Source organism: Pipistrellus kuhlii, unplaced genomic scaffold, assembly GCF_014108245.1.
Source record: "Pipistrellus kuhlii isolate mPipKuh1 unplaced genomic scaffold, mPipKuh1.p scaffold_m20_p_6, whole genome shotgun sequence".
Classification (NCBI taxonomy): Eukaryota; Metazoa; Chordata; class Mammalia; order Chiroptera; family Vespertilionidae; genus Pipistrellus; species Pipistrellus kuhlii.
Window position 1 is genome coordinate 53,102,882 of NW_023425562.1, and position 21,461 is coordinate 53,124,342.

General features: G+C 49.5%; 1 long non-coding RNA gene and 1 other non-coding gene across 2 annotated transcripts; one reads left to right on the forward strand and one right to left on the reverse strand.

Moving 5' to 3' along the window:
- Positions 1–223: 223 nt before the first annotated feature.
- Positions 224–372, forward strand: LOC118708538. Its single transcript, XR_004984613.1, has one exon. It is a non-coding gene; the product is annotated as a small nucleolar RNA SNORA57 (small nucleolar RNA).
- An 18,017-nt stretch (positions 373–18,389) lies between these two features.
- On the reverse strand, positions 18,390–21,105 carry LOC118707386. The gene is made up of 3 exons (XR_004984256.1): positions 21,091–21,105; positions 20,867–20,995; positions 18,390–19,261 (listed from the first exon to the last, which is right to left on the reverse strand). It is a non-coding gene; the product is annotated as an uncharacterized LOC118707386 (long non-coding RNA).
- Positions 21,106–21,461: the final 356 nt, after the last annotated feature.

Sequence of the window (21,461 nt, forward strand, 5' to 3'; positions counted from 1 at the left end):
ACCACTGAGCCACACTGTCTGGGCTCAAGTTTTTTTGTGTGTGTTTTTTTTTTAGTGGAACTAAAATATTAAACAACAATAACAAAGGAGCCGGGGCAAGGACATTCAGAAGAAAAGCAATGCATTCTGAGATAATTTTTAAGTAACTGTAGATTTTGTTAGAAATCTATAAAGTTAAACAAATATGAAAATCAAGTGTAGCCTCTAAAATAACAAGTTTAACTTTCCCCTTCTTGGCGGGGGGCCAGACTGTGGCCTTGTTTTCCGTAATGCAAAGAGGTAGCGGGAAAGGGCTCTGACCCCCTCAACATCATGTCTTTAGTACTGATGGTTTCCAGTCCACCAGTTCTGTCCTCAAGCACTGGGACACCGGTAAAAAATAAAGCTTAAACTGGTTAAAAATTAAAGATGGCTAGAAATTCACTATTCCTCTCCTTACTTGATGGAGTCTATTTTTCCATCCCTTGAATCTGGGCTGTTATGATGATCTGTTTTGTCCAAAAGAATGCAGAACTGAAGCTGTGTAACCTTCAGGCTGGGCCTTAAGGTAGATCTAAATCTATTAGGACATTCCTTCTTGAAATCCAGCTCTCATGCTGTGAGGAAGTTCATGCAGCAATGTGGAAAGGCTCAGAAGAGAAGAACCAAGCCCCAAACAATAGCCCTAACTAAGCTCCCAGCTAGTGGCTAGCACAAACTGCCAGTCACACCAGTGAGACTTTTTTAAACCCTTTAGCTGTCTCATTGCCACAGTCACGTGAAGCAGAATTAATAATTATTGTCTTAAGCCACTCAAGTGGGATTTCAGGTTTGTTATGTTGCAAAAGATACCTGAGACAGAATAAAACTATAACTTCCAAGCAAATAGATGAAATTAGCTAAATAAAGAAAGCTCAATCCGAAAGGAGACTTGGCTCTGGGTGTTAAACACACAATACAATATACAGATGATGTATTATAAAATTGTGCACCTGATATAACTTTATTAACCAACATCACCCCAATACAGTTAAGGAAAATTAAAAAAGCCCTGGCGGTGGTAGAGTGAGCAGTGGTTAGTGTCGCCCTGCACTGAAGGGCCGTGGTTCCACTCCTGGTCAGGGGCAGGTACCTCAGCTGCAGGTTTGCTCCCCACCCCTAGTCCATGTGTCTCTCTCACAGTGATGCTTCTCTCACCATCCTCCATTCCCACTACAAATAAAAAAAAAGAAGAAAGTAGGTGATGATTAAAAATATATATTAAAAAGAAAAAACTCAATCCAAAAGGAAGCTCTAAAGAACAATTAAGAAACAGAGAACAGCCGAAACCGGTTTGGCTCAGTGGATAGAGTGTTGGTCTGAGGACTGAAAGGTCCTGGGTTTGATTCCGGTCAAGGGCATGTGCCTTGGTTGTGGCCACATCCCCAGTGGGGGGGGGGGGGGGGGGGTGCAGGAGGCAGCTGGTCGATGATTCTCTCTCATTGATGTTTCTAACTATCTATCCCTCTCCCTTCCTCTCTGTGAAAAATCAATAAAGTACATTAAAAAAAAAAAAAGAAAGAAAGAAAGAAAGAAAGAAACAGAGAACAGAAACAGCCCCACATTACCTCTCACAAAAGGCCTTTCTGGAAAAGTGAAGACTTGGGGTTACTATGGTTGGGCCAGACCTCCCCCCTCCAGGTTTTCAGAGAGGCGAAGCCTGCCTGTAGGGAGGCCACTTGAGGAATGGAAGTGTCTGTGTCCTTTCTCTGCTACCTCCTGGGCTCCCAGCTGCCGGCCACAGCCTGACAGCAGAGCTACTGACGCCCTCTGGCCTAATTAAAAAATCAAATCAAAAAAAGAAAGAAAACTTTTTATTACCCTTTGCTACTGGTGGAAAATAATTTCAGGCATACTAGTAGAAGAGCATTCAGCTGGCTACTTCACAGGCGTCAAAAATTAATAGCAACTACATTTTATTCTGAGGAATTAATGGGAAAATGTACAGGGTAGCGTAAAATGTGGGGGACAACATGAAGGACACAATTCTTCATTGGAGAACTCACTCCCTTACTTGCAGCAAAGACCCTGGTTTGGCCACCTGCTCTGTCCTGCAGCTGCAGGCTCCCAGGAGACCGACCAGTTACAGGGAACATGGAAAGGGAGATATTGGGGGGACTGGATGCAGCCTTGGTGGGAAGGTTCTAAAGCCTCCACTGCACATAAATTCAAATCTTGTCTCTGTCCTGCCTTCCTGCCACTTCCTCTGCCCCACTCAACCTCGCTTCCCCCTGAGGGATTGCTGATGGTGAGAACGTCAGACTCTGGCACAGGCCCGGGTTCTACTCCCCCTGCTGCAGAGTGCGCTTGTTGGTGGTTCCTCTTGGGGTCTCCGTGTCTATGAAATGGCCACAAGAACTCTGAGATTTTTGTTTTCACATAAGAATCTGGGCTTTAGAGTCAGGCATAGCTGGGTTCAAATCCTAGTTCGGCTTTATGGCTCTAAGCAAGTCACCCTCTGAGACTCAGTTTCCCATTTTCTTTTTAAATATTTTTATTGATTTCAGACAGGAAGGGAGTGGGAGAGATATAGAAACCTCAATGATGAGAATCATTGATCAGCTGCCTCCTGCAGGTCCCCTACTGAGGATCGAGCCCACAATCAGGGCAAGTGCCCTTAACTAGAATCGAACCTGGGACCCTTCAGTCAGCAGGCCAACGCTCTATCTACTGAGCAAAACTAGCTAGGGCTCCATTTTCTTTTCTTTTTTTCCTTTTTTTAAACTATTTTTTATTTAAGGAAGAGAAAAAGAGAAACATCCATCAATTGCCTCCTAATGACATAGGTCCAAGACCCTTCCCTGTTTCCACAAAAGAGCTCACTCTATAAAGCCAGTGAGCAGTGAATGCTTTACAGAAACCTCTGCAGGGGTGGGTGGGAGGGGTTATATCACCCACTTCACAGTATATCACTGCAAATCCCCTTTGGACTAAACACCAGTTACTCTAGGGAGTGGCATGGAGGTAGCAGAGGGAGCACAGGCAGGGTTTTTGGAAAGTAACAAGTTTATTTGAAAAAAAAAAAGCAGCACATAATTGATAACCATATTATGTCTGTCATTGTTCTTTATTTGAAATGTTTCTCAATCCAAATTTTAAGCATTTAAGTATATTTATTTTTTAATATATTTTATTAATTTTTTTACAGAGAGGAGGAGAGAGGGATAGAGAGTTAGCAACATCGATGAGAGAGAATCATCTATTAGCTGTCTCTTGCACACCCCCCACTGGTACATGCCCTTGACTGGAATCGAACACGGGACCTTTCAGTCCGCAGGCCGACACTATCCACTGAGCCAAACCGGTTTCGGCAGTATATATATATTTATTTTTTAAATAAATATTTATATTTCAATAACACTGACAATTTCTCAGAGGAGCAGTAAGCCTGGAGTAAGTCACACTCTTCCTGGGGTTTCTGTCCAGTTCAGGCCTCAGCGTCCCCTCCTTGCTGGCCACATCCTCACTCCTTCTCAAGTGCAGACCTTTCTTCAAGCCACAAATGCTGTGGCCTCCGGGACATCTCCCCAGTGTCTGACCTCCCTCCCACTCAGGGGTCCCATCATGGACCAGAGCTGCTCCCCGCCCCCCAACCCCAATCCCAATTGTGTGAGCTAGGGTCTTGCCTGCCACCCTGGCCTTCCTCCCAGTGCAGCATCGGACACTGATGATCTTACCGCTGAAACATCACTCAAATCTGCCCCTGCTCTCCAGGTCTGCTACCTCACCCCGTCCAGGCCCTTGTCATCGCTCACCACCTCCTCTAATCATTGCACAGCCAGAGTGAACTCTCTAAACCACATGTGTCAAACACAAGGCCCGCGGGCCAAATCCGTCCCGCCAGGCCTTGCAATGTGGCCCGCACCGCGCTGTCATCACTGCACTCCGCTGCGTTTCCATCACAATGACAGTTTATGACTGTTCAGTAAACTATTCGGCCCGCGATTTAGGCTGGATTTTAGATTTTGGCCCCTTCTCTGATTGAGTTCGACACCCCTACAAACACTCCTATTCCTCCCACTGCTTCATCCTTTCACCTCCGAGGGCATCAGGACATCTGCACTCCTCACCTGGCTTGAACACTTTCTCAAACGCAGCCTCTGTGGGTGTCTCCAGCCTAATCACTCACCATTCCAAGCCTGAAGCTTTAGGCTCCGGTACAACCAGCTACTTCCTGCCGCCACACCTTTGCCCATGTTGTGCCCTCTTCCTGCTGTGCCCTTTCCTCTCCCCATTTCTCCACCTTGTGGACCCATCCCCAACATTCACATCTACCACATTTCCAGACCTTTTGCACATCAGCTCTGTCACTCCTTCTAGCCTGGTTCAACCAATTAGCAACTCTGTTTGAAAACAGGGAAGGAATACCTACTGTGTGCCAGCTACACAGTACTGAGCCAGACTGTGTCCCTGCCTTCAAAGAGTGCCCAGTCTGGTGAAAAAACACACACACATACACACACACACACACACACACACACACAAAACAGACGTAAACACAGATGATTAAAATCCTGTTTTGATGCCGGGATGAAGGACCCATACGGGACTGGATTCCAGAAGAAAGCCTAACAGCCAGAGAGACAGAGAAGGGTTCCGGGGAGGCTGACCATGAGAGGAGGAGGCATCCGGCCAGCAGGGAAGGAAGGGACGGCGCAACAGGCAGAGCACAGCGTCCGCCGAGGCTAGGGCTGCGCTTTCCAGCAGGGCCCAGCTCAGCTCTAAAATCTCCTTCTTTACATAAACCTGCCTGAGTGCCTTTCCAGTTCTTCAGAGCACTGCCCAAGAACAGCTCTCAATGAGGATAAAGATTTGGTTGGTTGTAAAGTGAAAGTCAGGCCGGGGTTGGGCACCAGGCGGAGAGAAGGCATGATAAAGACACAGGCCGAAGACAGCCATCATCCAGCCCAGGGACCCTGAGCCCCCCACAAACACACGGTGAGTGCCCGCTGTCTATGAGCCCGGTGCCAGGGGCAGGATACAAGCACGAACAAGACCACAAAGGCCCTGCTGTCAGCCAGAGACGAAACGTCCCAGACAGAGAGGGGCCAGAGGAACGGGTGGTGAGGTGGCAGGAAGCCTGAGTAGGCAGAGCCCAGAGAAGACCCCTGGCCAGCCTGGCTGGTGGGGACGGGGGGGAGTGGGGAGCAAGAGAGGCAGGTAGAGACAGCTGCCGGGAGAAGAGGTTGTAGAGGAAAGAGTGTGTGTGAAGATGCTCCTCAGCCATGCCCTGTGCCCCTGGTGGGAACAGGCCTGCAGGCCTCAGGGGGGCTCAACCCTGTGGCCCTGCCCCTCCTGCCCCTCAGCTCCTTGCTGCCCCTGGAGTTCTTGCCCCAGCAGACAGCTCTCGCGAGCCTCTTCCTCCCTTCAGGTCCACCTGACCGCAGCCTCCTCCATGCAGCCCTCCCTGCCTACCCACACCTTGTCCGGCACAGAAAGGCGGGGAAACCGCCTGATCAGGCCCTGGAATGTGGCCCGAGATGCCTGTCTGCCCTTCCAGCGGACGGACCCCACCTCTGCCAGGGCCTCTCCTCTCCCACAGGGAGGGCGCAGTAACCCCGCGCCTCCCCTCAGGCCAACAATTTTCAACCCAATAGTTCTCTCTGGGTGTCTGCTGTGGAGACGGGACAAAGGGTTAAGGGCGGGCGCAGAGAGCAGCTGGGATAACAGAATTTGCTGGACTGTCTTTTATAAGCCCCGAAGGGTGTGTCTGGCGCCAATTTTGACTGCGCTCTTTAAAATCAGAATGTGGGGCATTTGATGCCTTTGCCTATAGCTCTGGCCTCAGTTGCCACAGCTGGGGAAACAGGAAATTGTTCCACGCCTCAAACTGGTATGTGTACAAAACTGTTCATTTGCCCTATTAGCTATAATTATGAAAATCTGGAAACACCACAAATGCCTAACAGTAAGGGAGAGCTATAAACTCCGCAAGAACAGGAACAACGTCTTTGTTATTCATTGTCATATCCCTAATGCCTAATGTGGTTTCTAGTACATAATAGGTGCTCAGGAAACATTTGTGGAAGGAAGGAAGGAAGGAAGGAAGGAAGGAAGGAAGGAAGGAAGGAAGGAAGGAAGGAAGGAAGGAAGGAAGGAAAGAAGAAAGAAAGGGAGGGACAGAGGGAGGAGGAAGGAGGAGGAAGGAGGGAGGGGAAAAAGAAAGAATAAACTTTGAAAGGGTCTGAAGAACCTGAGAAAGCAAACCCTCTCCCCTTCGGCAGAGCTAAAGATGATGTACTTGGGGGGAGAGGGAGGCTGTTATTGTTCATTTCTAAAGTTCCATCAAATTACTCCAAAATTCAATTCCCTCTTGAATGTTGTTTCTTTTTTCATTTTCATCATCTCCATCTTTTTAACGCTGGCTGTTGAATTTCACGTCGGGAGCAGTTGATTGAATTGTGGCTCTGGGGACCTGCAGCAGGCACTTTACACACTCGGAGTTCCACTCACGCAGCCACCACGCCAGCCCCCCTTCAGCTCCGGAGGAACCATCTCTTAGGAGAGCCGATTATATTTCTTCAGCCAACAATGCCACACTCTGAAACACGGACTATGAAAACCAGAATTCTCCTTCACTAATATGTGTCCAATGAAAATATAAAATGCCTCGTTAATGGGCAAAGGCTGACTGGAAAAATCCACACGCAGATCAAGTCCCAGAGCTGATGTCACATGGGGCCCAAGCCTGGAAAAGGCTGGGAGCTCACCTCCCCAGGGGCCAAAAGCCATTCAATGCCTCAGGTTCCTCCTGCACAGGGAGTGGCGGCCAAGGAGGCAGGTGGAGCAGGAGGAGGCAGGCGGAGGCAGGAGGAGGCAGGCGGTGGCAGCCAAGGAGGCAGGAGGAGGCAGGCGGAGGCAGGAGGAGGCAGGCGGAGGCAGGCATTCCTGCCGATTAAGCACCTTCCGTGTGCGAGGCTCTGACCTTGTGGAATCCTGAGAACCATTCTGTGAACTGAAACTCATTCTCACCCACTTCAGAGGGGCCTTCCTGTCGGAGCCTCAAAAAATGAAGGAGTGCCAAAACCGGTTTGGCTCAGTGGATAGAGCGTCTGCCTGCGGACTGAAAGGTCCTGGGTTCGATTCCGGTCAAGGGCATGTACCTGGGTTGTGGGCACATCTCCAATGGGAGGTGTACAGGAGGCAGCTGATCGATGATTCTCTCATCAATGTTTCTAACTCTCTCTCTATCCCTCTCCTTTCCTCTCTGTAAAAAAATCAATAAAATATATATATTTTTTTAAATGAAGGCGTTAGCTGGGGAAAGAGGAGGGCCCTGGAGAGGAATTACATGAAGAAGGAACAGCATGGGCATAGGCAGGAGGCAATCGGTAGAATAAAAGCAGTTAGGTATTGCTGACGTTTAAGTGCCATTGAGGCGAGGGGGAGAACAAGGTGGAGGGACTGGACAGGGGTCAAGAGTTCTGTGGACCCTGTTGGGTGGGGAAGGGACTACAGGCAAAACCGGAAGCCCTGGGATGCCAAAATGAGCTGTCAGTCATCTGGGCAAGAGAGGATGGCGCCCGGAGCGATGTGTCATGCTGATCAAGTCAACAGGACTGGGTGGCTCAGTGGTTGCCCATGGAGGGTGAGCTGAGGCGTAGACTCAAGGACGCCATCCAGATTCCATTCGCCAGCACTGGTGGTGGGGCTGCCTCTGCCTTGGGGCCCCTTGGGAGGCATAGGGCAGGGCAGATACACCAAACTGCACGGTGGACATGCTGGGCTCATGGTGCTCCCAAGATGTAAGAACCAGAGGAGAGGGTCTGGCTCAGGAGCAGGTCTGGGCTCAGTTTGGAGGTGCAGCCATCGGTGGTCAGCTTGGTGACAATCCCTAAAGCCACAGAGCAGTGGGCTTCACCTAGAAGAGTGTGGGTCAGAGCCTGCAGGTGAGCAGCTGTCCCATACACAAGCTTAGCTAGGCCTGCACAGCATTTTAAAAATATTAGAGCCAAATTTTAAAAATTCAGCACACTCACGTAAAAATATAAATCTCTGGCCCTAGCTGTTTGGCTCAGTGGATAGAGCGCTGGCCTGCAGACTGGATGGTGCCGGGTTTGTTTCTGGTCAAGGGCACATCCCTCATTGGCAGGCTCCTCCCCGGGCCCGGCATCAGCCTTGGTCCCTGGTCCCCGGCCGGGACTCGTGCAAGAGGCAGCCGATCGCTGCTGGTTCACATCTAAGGGAGCCCCGCCAGCTCCAATGAGTTTCTCTCACACTGATATTTCTCTCCGGCTTTCCCTCTCTCTTCCATGCTCTCTAAAAATCAATGGAAAAATATAAATCTCTGGCTTCTCTTGGAAAATCAGAAGAGCTGGCAACATGGGCTAGAAACTCCTGAGAACAACCATTGCTGGAACCGGTGAGGTGCCCGAGTAAAGAGCAAACGTAAGCTGGAGTCCCAGCTCTGTGCAGTCACTGTCCCCCGTCCCTCCCCTTTTCTCCCACAGTCCCCGTGCCCCCTGTCACCCTGCAGAATGTGAGGCTAAGTACAATAGCTCTATTGTCAGTTATCATTGCACTTGCGATGATTCCTATGTCCCACACCTCTTTCAGATAAAGGGTAGTCTCGGAGAGTGCTTCAAGCGTAACAGAACATATATTATTGCAGATGCCGAGACAATTTCTTTGCCTTTAATATGCAAAACAGGGCAACACTGTCTTCCCTCATTCACAAGGGCTTGCTGGCAATGGTTAGAGAACTCTAGAAAAAGAAAAGAGGAACACCTAAGAGAGCGAGATCAAACAGGGAGAGTGACGTGGGAAGTTGTCAGGGAAGAGACTTTTAAGGAGGGTGTGATCAGCAACATCTAATGCTAACAGGAAGTTGAGTCACACAGGCAGGAAGGGTCGGTGACATACAAGTACACACAAGGCCATACAGGAACATGTGTGCGCGCACAAAGAATACAATAAAGGGCTGTGCACATGTGAGCATGTACATGCACACACACAGGCAGGCAGGAGGACACATGCACTCAAGCACAAAGGTATCCGTGTCTGCACAGGCACAGGCACACAGGCACACGTGTGTTCACAGAGCCGCCCAGATCTGTGCATACTCCCGGAGATACATGCTCACACCTAATGAAGCTCTGCCAGTTCCAAACCAGCAACTTGTAACTAAATAAATATGATAAACAACTCCCCTCCAGATGGCTCCACATGCACGCCCACTCCTCCCGCTGGGAGGGATGGCACATTCTATGCCAATAAATCCTCCTGTTTGAAAACATTTACCTTCTTAATTGGCCTGTTTATGGGTAAAATATGTTTCTGGGTAACACTCTGCCAGAAAGGGATTCTGAGAGGCCCGCCCACCTCAGAGGCAGGCCCTGGGTGCCAGGGAGGCGCAGCTTGACCCACTCACAGAGAAAAGACAGAAAGGGGGGGCATCTCAGTGCTGCCAGGGCAGCGCCCCCCGTGGCTCTTCTTCCCCCGCTCCCCACCCCCCTCCACTTCTTTCTTTGGGTCCACACCGCACACAGCACAGACCAACCCTCTGCTTCTCACTGTCACTTCTCCGGCAGCATGCCTGTGAGGTGTGATGTCTATAACCCCCGTGATGGGCTGAATGAAGGGGGGTCCCCACAAAAGGTATGTCCACATCCAAATCCCTGGAACCTGTGAATGTGACCTTATCTGAAAATAAAATAAAATTAAGGGTCTTAAGATGATATCATCCTGGATTACCCACGTGGGCCCCACATCTAATGATGAGTGTCCTTACAGGAGACAGGAGAAGATGATGAGCAGGCAGAGCAGAGGTTGGAGAGTCCAAGCCAAGGAATGCCAAGGCCTGCTAGCGGAGAAGGCAAGGACGGGTTCTCCCTCACAGCCCTGCTGACATCTTGATTTTGGGCTTCTGTCCTGATCTGGGGGACAACAGGCTCCTATTACCTGAAGCCACTTCATTTGTGGTAAATTGCTGCAGCGGTCTCAGGCGGCCGATACACTCCCTCTTGGGGGGAGAAGGGGAGGGACGGGGGACAGTGACTGCACAGAGCTGGGACTCCAGCTTACGTTTGCTCTTTACTCGGGCACCTCACCGGTTCGGACCGAGATCCACAGGAGAGATGGAGAAGCTGAGGCCCCAAAAGGGGCAGGGTGGACAAACTCAGTGGATAGAGCATCAGCCTGTGGCCTGAGGGGGTCCCAGGTTTGATTCCCGTCAAGGACACATGCCCAGGTTGCAGGGGCAATCCCAAGTACCGGGTATGCAGGAGGCGGCTGGTTGATGTTTCTCTCTCATCGATGTTTCTTGCTCTCTATCTCTCTCCCTTCCTCTCTGTAATATATATAATTTTTTTTTAAAGGGGGGCAGAGTGTCATCTAGTGGCCAGGAAGGGACCCGAACCTGGGACTTGACCCTCCTTGCGCTACACCCGGCAGTTTCCTCACCAGGAGCAGCGCAGGCGAGATGCCCGCACAGGACAGCCCTGAGGCGAGGCGCCCCCTCACGAACCAGTTCAGGGATCCACGGAGGAAGGACGGAAAAGAGCCCCCTCACGGGCGCCGTTTTCCTCTAACAGAGGCCGGGGGGAGGGGGGGGGGCGGTAAATCAGTAAGATCCCTCACAGCCCTTCTCTGTGGGCGCTGGGACCACCCCTCTCCTTCCACAGGCCCCACCCCACAGGACGTGCACCTACCTCTGTGCCCCGCTGAGGTGGGAGAGGGAACACACCCGCCATAAAGCGCTCCCAGAGCCATCACCAGAGCCCAGCAGCCGTGGCTGACGGAGGCCTCTCCTCCTAGGAAAAGCCCGGGCTGAGCCACCAGCCTTCTGCCGAGTTCTGCTGGCTCAGCCGGCTTTTATAAGGGAGTGAGTGGTAGGTCTTTCAACCAATGGGCTGAGACCTGCCCTGTCCAATCTGAACTGCACAGCTATAGCCTCATTTGCGTCTTTTTTGGCCAATCAGAGCAGCTCTCTAATGACCAATCAGAACGTGTGATTCTCACCTGTCAAGACTGCTATTTGGGCCAATCAGAGTGTGCAAATTTGGATTCCTCATATTCATAAAAAGCGGACCCATCTAGGCGCAGGGTGGGGACTTTCTCTACAAAAAAGCCTCTCCCCGTTGTCTCAGAGGTGTACACTTTCAGTTTCCACCACAGCCGTTTTGCAAACCGTTTTACTCAGTGGTCGTCGGCAAACTCATTCGTCAACAGAGCCAAATATCAACAGTACAATTGAAATTTCCTTTGAGAGCCAATTTTTTTAAACTTAAACTTCTTCTAACGCCACTTCTTCAAAATAGACTCGCCTGGGCCATGGTATTTTGTGGAAGAGCCACACTCCAGGGGCCAAAGAGCCACATGTGGCTCTCGAGCCGCAGTTTGCCGACCAAGAGTTTAACTGAATAAAGCGTCTTCTTTTACTCACCCCAGATTGGGGACTCCTGTTGGCATCAGATTGGTGGCAGCAAACTTTTGCTGGCACCAAAGAGGAAGCCACGTACCACACCGCACAGCTGGATAGCTCCAGAGGAGGGATGCAAACACAGAGCCAGAGCGGGGTCTCGAACTCAGATCTCTCTGCTCCAAAGGCCACGTGGACATGCTGCCTCCCCGGTAAGAGCTGTGGTGCTTCCGGGATCAGGAGATGTTGCCAGGCCACCAGAAGCAAGGGAGGCCCTGGTTTCTCTTTCAACGAAGGTAAAACGACTTGTGTGTGTTTTATTCATGATAAAAACTTATAGGAATCGTAGTGGTGATACAGATTCCAGTAAAAACATAAATGAATGATTCCACCTCCATGCGGTGAAAAGTATACTGAAGTTCTTGGCCTGGGACCACCCCTACGCTCCCCCACGGAGGCCAAGCCCCGGGGGTGCGTCACCCACGGCGCTGCCCTCCTTTGCCCGCAGGACCTTTAACAGGGACCTTCTGAACCAGCATAATGGCCCTGGTAGTGGGCGCACAGTGAATAACGACTATTGCTCCTATTATTACCAATGTTGTTGTTGCAATGGCCTAGCCTCCTGGCTGGGTTGCCTCCTCGCTGCGTTGCCCACTTTCTCAACCCTTTCCTCTCGTACCCCGTTTTTTCTTCCCCACCCCCACCCCCAAGCCCCCTCCTCCTCCTCCTCCCAAGCTGTGACAGCAGCTGGGACCCCACATATCCATTCCCTACCACTGCTTCCCGGCGGGGACCCTGGCAGCCTAGCATCAGAGAACCCCAGCAAGGGGGTATGGCCGGGAGATGGAGGCCTCACCTCCACTCCTCCTCCTCTCGCCCATCCCTCCTGGAGCGCAGGCCACCGGGAAAAGCCACCCTCTCCCGGTTGTTGCGACGAAGCGCAGGGTCTCACTGCCTGGGAGATAGCGCCACCTACAGACTCCTGGGAGCTCTGCGGCTTCGGCCCCTGAAACCAGGGAGGAGGAGGAAGAACCACTCCCCAACTACCTCCCATAGGGGCCTGGGCCGGCTCCTGCACTGAACCAAATCCAGCACCACACTGTCTCCCGCTTCCCTGGGACCCTGAAGGAGCTTTTCCAAAACGTGTTCGGTGGAACCCAAACCCTGGTCAAGAAGTTTAGGAAACGCCCCTTGGAGAGTGTCCGGGCATATTTGCCCCCCAAACCTGGCTTGAATTAACCCTCCAGTTCCCTAGCATGAACACTGAGGCCATGGGAAAGCTCCTTTTTCTGGGCCTGTTACCTCGTCTGCAGAATGGGGGAGAGGGTATTGCACTGGAGGAGTAGCTCAAAGCTCAGGCGGGAGTCTCAGACTTCAATGAGAAAGAAAGTCACCTGGTAGCATGTTTAAAATGCCGTTTCCAGGGCACAACCTCCCAACACATTCTGATCCGTACAGGAACCTGCAGGTTGAGCTAGTTTCTGAGAGATTCCGATGCAGATGTTCTGCCAACCCAGCATGAGAAACACCAAAGGAACCGGACTCAGGGAGGCTAGAAAAGCAGGCAAGGGGCTTGCCAAATCATACCCGGAGTGTGGAAGCTGTGGCTCTATCCAGAGGGCAGAAGACACAGGAGCTTTTACTTTTTTAATTTTGATTTATTTATTTTTATTCTTTTTTTTAATTAATTTTTTTACAGAGAGGAAGAGAGGGGAACAGAGAGTTAGAAACATCAATGAGAGAGAATCATCGATCAGCTGCCTCTTGCACACCCCCTACTGGGGATGTGCCCGCAGCCAAGGTATGTGCCCTTGACCGGAATCAAACCTGGGACCTTTCAGTCCGCAGGTTGACGCTCTATCCACTGAGCCAAACCGGTTTCAGCTATTTTTATTCTTGGTTGAAAGGAGAGAGAGAGAGAGAGAGAGAGAGAGAGAGAGAGAGAGAGAGAGAGAGAGAGAGAGAGAGAGAGAGAGAGGAGGGAGAGAGAGAGAGGACAGGGAGGGAAGGGAGGAGGGAGGGGGGAGAAGGAGGGAGGGAGGGAGGGAGGGAGAGAGGGAGGGAGGGAGGGAGGGAGAGAGAGAGAGAGAGAGAGAGAGAGAGAGAGAGAGAGAGAGAGAGAGAGGGGATCAATTTCCATACACGATCTTGTATGTGCCTGGGAGGGGATAGAAAGGGAAGAGAACCCACACCTTGGCAATATCGGGACACTAACCAACTGAGCTACTAGGCCACAGAATGGAGCTTTATTTTGTTGAACATAACTTAAAAAAGTTTATTTCAGAGAAAAGGGAGAGGGAGAGTTAGAAACACTGCCTCCTGCACAACCCCACACTGGGGATCGAGCCCACAACCTGGGCATATGCCCTGACTGGGAATCAAACTGTGACCACCTGGTTCATAGCTCCATGGCTCAAGCACTGAGCCACACTGGCTGGGCAGAGGTAAAGTTTTTAAATCCTTTGGAATATGAGAATACATTGGAATTTCTGATTACATTTATTGTTTATCCCAGCCTTTTAAAACCTCAAGGGAATGTGTATTATGTACGCAATACATTGGTACAGAGGTATATATTTTTTGAGCACATCACATAATATATTTGGCCTGGACAACCACTTTTATTTTTTAAAGTATATTTTATTGGTTCTTCACAGAGATGGAGAGAGAAAGTTAGAAACATCGATGAGAGAGAAACATCGATCAGCTGCCTCCTGCACACCCTCCACTGGGGATATGCCCGCAACCAAGGTACATACCCTTGACCGGAATAAAACCTGGGACCTTTCAGTCCACAGGCCGATGCTCTATCCACTGAGCCAAACTGGCTAGAGCTGGACAATCACTTTTAGAGCCCTGAGTTCAGGCTACATTGAGGCCTTCATTCTGTGAGAAAGCTCAAGCCATACTGAGAGGCCTCACGCTCCTGCTGACAGCCCAGGAGAGGTCCCAGCCTACCACCAGCATCAATGGTCCCTCACACCATAGGACTGAAGAGGTCTGATGATTCCAGCTGCTGAAGTCAACACCAGCCTTCAGGTCTCTGTAGGTCTTTCCAGTTATCACAGAACAGAGACAAGTTGTTCCCACTGGCCTTTTACAAATATTGGCCCACAAGACTGATGAGCATAATGAAATAATTGCTTTTCACAACTGTGTTTCAGGATGGTTTATTATGAATAGCTAAGAGGAACTGTCGTCATTATGCACCGTAATGTCTTCTTGCACACTTTCTAAAGGAAACAAGTGCCCCCCACATAGCTGCCCATACTGAGAGGCAGAGAAGGAACAGAGGTCGTGTCAGCGGGATGGTCTGGGGAAAAAGGTGAGGCCTCAGGGTGGGGAGAGCAAACCAGCCTCAGAGGGACCCCACCTCCGAAGCTCCTGTGGAAGGAGCCAGGAGTCTAACTTGCTGTGTGGCTCCGACCCCACGGCTCCATTCCAGATCCTGCTGCCTGTGGCCTTTTACTCTTGGCAGGAAGACTTCCAAGGCCACTTCTTTGGACCCTAGTATTAGGTCACATTTAGTTGGCACCTCCTAAAGGAGAAAGGAGTCTCTGTGAACCTGCCCCTCCCCACCATGGTGGCAGAAAAAGGTATTCCAGGATTTTTGTTGTTCCACTGCTCACCAGCTCTGTGACCTTGGGCAAGTCACTTTATCCCCGAGCCTGAGTTTTCTCTGCGGTAAAATCAGGCAATGAGTAGTCCTGCCCTGAAAACAGTTCCTGTGTGGATTAAATAAAATGAAGCAGATATATGTACCCAGTCTTTTTTTTTTTTTTTTTAATATATTTTATTTATTTTTTACAGAGAGAGAGAGGGAGAGTTAGAAACATCGATGAGAGAGAAACATCTATCAGCTGCCTCCTGCTCACTCCCCACGGGGGATGTGCCCGCAACCAAGGTACATGCCCTTGACCGGAATTGAACCTGGGACCCTTCAATCTGCAGGCCGACACTCTATCCACTGAGCCAAACCAGTTAGAGCTAAGTGCCCAGTCTTAGTAAATGCTCCCTTACAGTCTGTCATTCTTTTGGGACTGTTGCCACACACACACACACACACACACACACAGTTGATTTCAGAGACAGAGAAAGGGAGAGAAACATCGATGGAAAGGATCATTGATTGGCTGCCTCCTGTACATGCTGCACTGGGTATAGAGCCTGCAACCCAGGCATGTGCCCTAAGAATCCAACTGTGACCTCCTGGTTCATAGGTCTGTCTGCTCAACCACTGAGCCACAGCCAGCCTGGCTGGGACTGTTGCTCATGCTGAAAACCAAAAAGTCCAGACAAGTAATGTCACTGTGAGCAGAACATTTTTGCTTCAGCCCAAGTCGCCCTGTGGGAATGTGGACGCGGCATAGCCACAGCCTCATGGAATCTAACCTGGGGCTGGTGCAGTCTGGGCTGCAGGTAACAAAGTTCTGTGCTTCTATCCCAGCTCCACTTGTCTCCGCTGAGTAAAGCCAGGATGCAGTTTAGCAGGAAGAAAGGAAGCTTTTTATTTTTTCTTTCTAAATTGATTTCAGAGAGAGAAAGGGAAAGGGAGACACATCAATGATGAGATAGAATCACCAGTCAGCTTTTTCCTGCACTCCCTCTACTGGGAATGAAACTGTAATCCGAGCAGGAGCCCTACCAGGAATCTTCTGGTTCATGGGCTAACACTCAACCACTGAGCCACACCTGCCAGGCAGAAGGAAACTTTCTGCAGGATGGTACCCAGTGCACACAAGAGACCTGGATGGGGAAACAGGGTAGTTGAGTTCCTATCTTAGCTCTGCCTGTACTTGCTATAGGATTTGTAACACCTGGTACCTCAGTTTCCCCAACTATAATTCACTTCATTAAATCCTTACCAAAAGTATTAACTCTGTCATTGTCCAGCTCAGACCCACAAGGGTGCCCAGAGTAATCCCCCAGGCCTTTGCACATACCATTAAAAGCTATCCTCCTGCCCTGGCCGATGTGCTCAGTGGATAGAGAGCCAACTCAGCACCAAAGGATTGCAGGTTCAATTCCCAGGCAAGGGCAAACACCAGGGTTACAGGTTGGATCCCCACCTTGGATGGGGCCCTGTGGGAGGCAACCAATCCATGTCTCTCTCTCACGTTGATGTTTCTCTCTCTCTCTCTCTCTCCCTCCCTCCTTTCCGCTCTCTCTAAAAATCAATGGAAAAAGTATCCTCAGGTGAGGATTAACAAACAAGAACAAAAACAACTATCCTCCTCTCTCTGTCTTTCCTGTCTTTTCCCTTCTTGAGTCCTTAGCACCTCTCAATCTTGGATGAGGCAGTGCTTCCTTCCCAAGCCCTCTGGGTCAGTCACCCTTTACTCAATGGATTATTCTACACTGATTCCCAGTGTGTGAAGGCAATGATGATGAAGGGGAAGATGACCAGAGCCTAATTTTCCCACCAAACCATGAGCATTGTTAGAGCTGGCACAAAGGTGTCCAAAATACAGTTGTTGAATAAATGGCCTTCAGGAGACAAGAAATTCATTTGCTTAATCCTTCTGTCACTTATTAGCAGTGGAATCCAAAGCTTCTCTAAGCTTTGGTTTTCCCATCTAGCAAATGGAGTCCATAATCCGTGTTTCCCATCTCTATCTCAGAACTTTCTAAACCCTGCTGGGTGACCTTTCAAGCTAAATGAGACAGCATAGGGCATTAAACAGTGTGCCCAAATTCATGTTTACTTGGAAAAAAGGTCTTGGAAATAAGTGTCTTGGAAATAAGGTCTTTGTAGATGTAATTAAGGTGAGGATCACGGATGAGATCATTATTATTTTAGGGTGGGCCCCAACAATGACAAGTGTCCTTATAAGAGACAGAAAAGGAAGTCCTCTAGACCCCGTCACTCACACCTGGTTGAGAAACCCCTGAAGCAACTGATGAGAAGAGTTTAATGTCCACCTCGCACACCAATGATGCCCAGGGACCACCAACTAAAAGTAGAGGAGGTGAAAGCTGGCAGCAAACATTGCTACTAGATTCTTCCTGAGGTGGCAGCCCTGGGAAAGGAACAATGAGGAACAGCGCATGTGCAACTTCACCAATAGGGCCCACCCCTTTTTTCACAGGTGAGAGAGATCCAGGGTGGGGGCAAACTTGCCCCAGGGCACCCAGTGAGTGATGGTAGTGTTTAATTGTGAACTCTCAATTCTGCCAATTTGCATGCAGAATTAAAGATGAATATGCACTGCCCTGACTGGTTTGGCTCAGTGGCTAGAGCGTCAGCCTGTGGATTCAAGGGTCCCAGACTCGATTCCAATCAAGGGCATGTACCTTGGTTGCAGGCATATACCCAGTGGGGAGTGTGCAGGAGGCAGCTAATCAATGTTCTCTCTCAACAATGTTTCTAGCTCTTTATCCCTCTCCCTTCCTCTCTGTAAAAAAATCAATAAAATATGTATTTCTTTAAAAAGATGAATATGCACAGATCTACTTTTATGAGGGAGAGGTTCCATAGCATTCATCAGATTCTCAAGGGAGTACAAGACTAAGGAAGAGTAGAGAGTGGAAGAGTCCAGGTCAAAGTCAATGGCAAGTCACAGCAAACCTGAGACTACAATTTGTGTCCTAGGTTCTCAATCACTGCCCTACACTTGTTCCTTATGGAAAAAGCCATTTTCTTCAATGCGCCTGATTGAAGGGCCTGGTTAGTAGGAACACCATGGTTTTCAACGGGTGAAGGCTGTTTTCCTGCTGGCATTGCCTATGGACACTGATGGAGAAGAACTGGGGAAAACTCTGGAGCTACAAAGAAGCAACTCACTCCTAACCTGTTCCCAGAGGCCCCTACGCAAGGTGAAGGCCACAGATGCATGGCTTTCAGAGCCTAAACACATTTCTAATAAGATACCCTCTGCTCTTTGGTTCAAATTGTTGATTTAGGTCATGCTCAAGTCTTATATGTTTCCGCAGGCTCCAGTGGACCATGCTGGCCTGGAAAGGGTCAACTCCCAAAGCAAATGAGAGATTGATTGAACACAACGGCAAAGTATGAAAATTAATTGAGATATTTAATAGACAGTGCAAACCATAATTTCATCTGAATATAAATGTATGCACATGTTTCCAATGAGTTATCTATCAGTTATCACAAACAGCAACAAGGACCTTAGAGCTATGTTAGAAAAACATATAGCCGGAATTTAACTCTAACAATCTCACTTGTTCTCAAGAGAACACCATCCATTTCAAATCAGTGTCACAAATGTCAAAAGACCAGGGAAGTGGAAGTGAGGAGTGGGCTGGAATAGAAAACACGGGGGCCAGTACACAGGTGATGGACAGAAATACAGCTCTTGAGGAAACCAAAATCAGATGCATTATTACAGCTAAGGACAAGGAAAAGCCTATGGCTTTTAAAAACGACTTTTCTGCCAGTACCATACAAGTCTTACAAAGAGATGTACGACAAGTCAACTGAATTCAAAGGACAGAGGCTACATTTTTAGATCATTTCAACTGCAAATGGTCGACCCTTTCCATTGAGGTTCAGCAGTGGAGTTAGCGTAGTCCAGAAGCTCAATGTTGGATTTGCAAATACAGTTTATTTTACAGAAATTCAACATTATAAACAGCAGGCACCTCCCATCCCACCCACCCACCCTTAACCCCGCCCACCCCGCTGGGTACAGACCATGCTAGGCAGAGTGAGCAGTGATGCAGCCCAACTGCTTTGGAGGGAGATTCGAGAGCGATGGAACCTGCCTGCACCACGTCCTGCCTGCCCTGCACACGCAAACGCCTGCCCATTTGCAGGTCACCAGAGTCTGTCTGGGCCCAGCTTGCAATGGGCCAGTTAATTTAAGGTTCCAGCCCAGGTCTCCAATTCCTTCATGTCGTCGTCTTCCTCTTCCTTCTTCTTGGCTGTGTGACAAGAGAAAAGGCAAATGAGAAGGGCTAGTTGTAGTCCTCGCAACTCATTCTGGCTGGGTGCCAGGACTGTGCCACACGGTGTCTGCAAAAACAGCCCTGCCCTTGCAGCCACCTCATCTCCCAGCTATCAGCAGACTGCCTCTCTGTGCCTAAAAGCTGCAACGAAAAGCTCCAGATAACCGGGCACACTTCCCCCAGCACCTCCCTCCTCCCAGCATCAGGGCCAGACAAAACAAGAATTCTACACTCAGAGTTAAGATTCAGGGGAGGCCTCAGTTCCAGAGCATCCAAGGTCAGGAAGAGAAGGAAAAACACCAGAAGAGAGCAAATCCTTGCCACCTCCCTTTCTCCATCAAGTGTCTTGAACCATCTCTCCACACCTCTAGGCAACTTGCTGGACATTTGGACTCCTCTGCCCCTATTCCAGCCCCACCCGAATAGCTGACTCAACTCGAAGGGCCATCTCTTCCTGGAAACGGGGAGAATGGGGTGGTTACAGTCTGATCACACTCTGTTCCCCGGGTACTCTCTCTGCCAAGTCAAACTGCTTCCCCTTTTCTATTGTAGTTCTGTGTGGAATACTTCCACCCAAGGGTAAAATAATGGGGGAGGGAAGGGGAAGGAGGAGCAGGCAGAAGGAAATGAAAGTTTTATAAAACCAGGACTTTAAAAAAGCCAAGCTATTTCCTTCCCACAGTGACGCCTCCGAGGCTCCCGGCTTTTACAGGTGTGTACAGCACAGGATTCCAGACGTGGAGCAAGAGCTGGCTGGGATTAACTCTCACACCTTCTCTCAGGCCTTATTTGGTGGCACAGGAAAAATCATTCTGGGTTTTCAACAGGGGGTGATACCCTCCCACATCCCAAAGGGGACATCTGGCAATATCTGGAGATATTTTTAGTTGTCACAGTTTGGGAAGGGATGCTACTGGTATCTAGTGGATAGAAGAGGCCAGAGATAGACCTGGAGACCATTATGCTAAGCGAAATAAACCAGTTGGAGAAAGATAAATATGACATGATGTCACTCATTTTTGAAATATAATGAACAGCATAAACTGATGACAAAAATAGATCCAGAGACAGAGAGAAACAGGGAATCATCAAACCTCAGAGGGACTGGGGGAGAGAGTTGGGGGTAGTAATAGATCAACCAAAGACCTGTCTGTAAACGCGTATGATAACCAATGGACACAGACACTGGACAGTGGACGCTTGTCCTGGGGGGGAGAGAGGGGGGAATGTCTAGGGGAGGGGTAGATGGGGGAAAAGCAGAAATATGTAATTCTTCAAACAATAAAATAATTACTTATGAATAAAAAAAAAAAGAAGAGCCAGGGATGCTGTTCAACATGCACAGTGTGCAGGAGAGGCCTCCGCCCAGCCCCAGCCCTAAGGACAATCTGGCTAAGTCAGCGATGCCACGGATAAGAAAACCCGTTCTAGGGAGAAACTAGGATAGGGCGCTTGTCTCGGGGCCATCACAGCAGATCCCACCTGGCCTCTCAAACTCTGGGCAACGCTAGACCCAAACTCAAACCAAGTGATCACGGGGCATCAGGGGGTGTGCTGGGACTCCGGGTAAGAGGCACTCACTGGGTTTTGATGGTTAGAGCTATAGAGGGAACATTTGGTAGAGGAACTGCTTCAGGTCCACTGATTTCCAGCAAATTTCTTGTCTAGTTCCTCCTGTTCTAGTTCTTCTAATTCTGCCATGAGTTCATCCTGGTAAAAGAAATACAAGAATGAGAGAGATACCCTGGTGAATCCCAGCCTCCTCAGCAGTACCCTTTGCCTGATGGCTGAGGGGGACACACCACCCCTTCTGAGAAGGTCAGAGAAGAGATGAACTCCAGGTCCACACTCTGTGACTCAATTATCCTGAATTTGCTGGTGAACATAATACACAATCGAGCAATACTGATGTCTATGTGTCTGCAATAGGCTGTGCGCATCTTGAGAAAATGGATTGTATCTTTTCATCCTATTTCTTTATCTCAGAACTGGGAGCACTAAGTGAATGTGCATGAATGTTTGCTGGATTGGAATAAACTTGCCTAGTCCATCAAACTCCAACTGGAAAACATGAAAACCCTGGTACTGGCAACCACGGGTAGGAGCCACAGGCCGTTTAGCCAGCTGCACCACGGAAATCAGACAGCACAAAGAATCAGGTGCAGTGGAGAGGGCC